The sequence below is a fragment of the Nematolebias whitei genome, chromosome 5 (assembly GCF_014905685.2).
Source record: "Nematolebias whitei isolate Nwh7 chromosome 5, NemWhi1, whole genome shotgun sequence".
In the NCBI taxonomy this organism is placed as follows: domain Eukaryota; kingdom Metazoa; phylum Chordata; class Actinopteri; order Cyprinodontiformes; family Rivulidae; genus Nematolebias; species Nematolebias whitei.
The window spans coordinates 1,934,588-1,936,269 of NC_056502.1; positions in this window are offsets into that span (position 1 = coordinate 1,934,588).

Genomic DNA, 1,682 nt, shown 5'->3' on the forward strand with positions numbered 1-1,682 from the left:
CTCAGTGGGTCGTATGGACACACAAGGCCTCAGTAGGTCACTTTGACCCACTGAGGCCTTGTGGGTCCATGTGACCCACAAGGCCTCAGTGGGTCCCTGTGACCCACCAGGCCTCAGTGGGTCAAAGTCACGCAAGGGTGGCAGAGGGGTTACGTGGTATCTGCAGAGCCCTGGCTTTGAGTTTCTGTAGAGTCCTGGTTTTCTGATAAATGGTCCAGCAGCTGGCCTCAGTCTCAGTCAGAAACCACTTCCTGAGACCTGCTGGACCGTTGGTGGGGGTGAACACAGCAGCGCAGCTGATGCTTCTTCACGTCTTCTCTGTTGTTAAAGTCAAATCTTCTGCTGTGAATGAAACGGGGCAGCTGTTCTCTGGAGGTTGACCCCTGCAGGTATGAAAGTCTGATAAGTTAGACGGTTAGATAACGCGTCTGTTGTTCTGGTCTGAGTCAGACGTGACGTTTGTCTGCTGCCTTATGGATTTCAGTTTCAGTGTTTCACCCGGCACGATTGTCAGCTGTCGCGTGTTTACACACTGAAACATGTGAGCTCCTGTAGCAGCTCGCTGTCATTCTCCATTAAAATTCCTGAGCTGAATGAAACCCTGTCCTGATGGGTCCGTCACGTACTCCGAGGAAATGGATTTCTGTGGTGTCGCTGGAGTAACGTGGAAAACGTTTATTGAAGGCAAACAATGAAACTGGAAACCACAGGAACCTGAGAGGCCCCACGACTCTCCTCATTCTGTTGACAATAAATCTAATTTATCCAAAGTTTTCTCCCACGGGGGTCAGACAATCAACTTCCTGCATCACCAAGATTAAAACACATCTGTGGAGGAAGGTCAGAGGTCAAGAGACGAGCGTCACGTTAGAGTTGAGTTACACCACAGGCGAGTTCAGCTCACAGCAAGAGGAGTCTGAATTAAAGTCAGGAAGGTTCACATTTAAACTGAGAAGTTTTCACCTCACAGCTAAAGTTTCATGTTTTTAACTACTTTCAGTAGACACCATCTTTAATTAGATCATAACAATAAACTTATTTTAGTTGATGATAACTACGCCTGTCGCAATGAACAATAAATCAATTAATCACAAACAATAAATCAATTAATCACATGATAAGTTAAAATGAGCGACCTCATTTTCATTTATCAGCGTTATCGTTTCTTCGTGTCTCTCTTTCTACTGAAGACTCTGGACGACAAAAGACTCAACTCCGGTTCTTCACTGACCCCTCCCTTTCTCTTTTCTCTTTAAAATCTGTTTTAACGTCCAAAAATCGTGTTTTTGGACGTTAAAAGCAGCTGAGCTACGAGCTAAGCTAACAGGCCGACTTCAGGAATAAACCTCGTCTTGTTGAAGCTCCAAAATTCACGGTTGAAACCCGTACCTTCGTCTAAAAAGTTTTTCTCTGCAAAAAGAAGCTGAGAACTTCCATCCATCCATTATCTTTACCCGCTTCTTCCATTTTGGGTCACGGGGGTCGCTGGTGCCCATGTCCAGCAATCACTGTGCGAGGGGCGGGGGACACCCTGGACAGGTCTCCAGTCCATCACAGGGACACATAGAGACAAACGAGACAAACAACCATTCTCTCTCATTCACACCTAGAGACAATTTAGAGTTACCAGTCAGTCTAACATGCATGTTTTTGGTCTGTGGGAGGAAACTGGAGCACCCGGA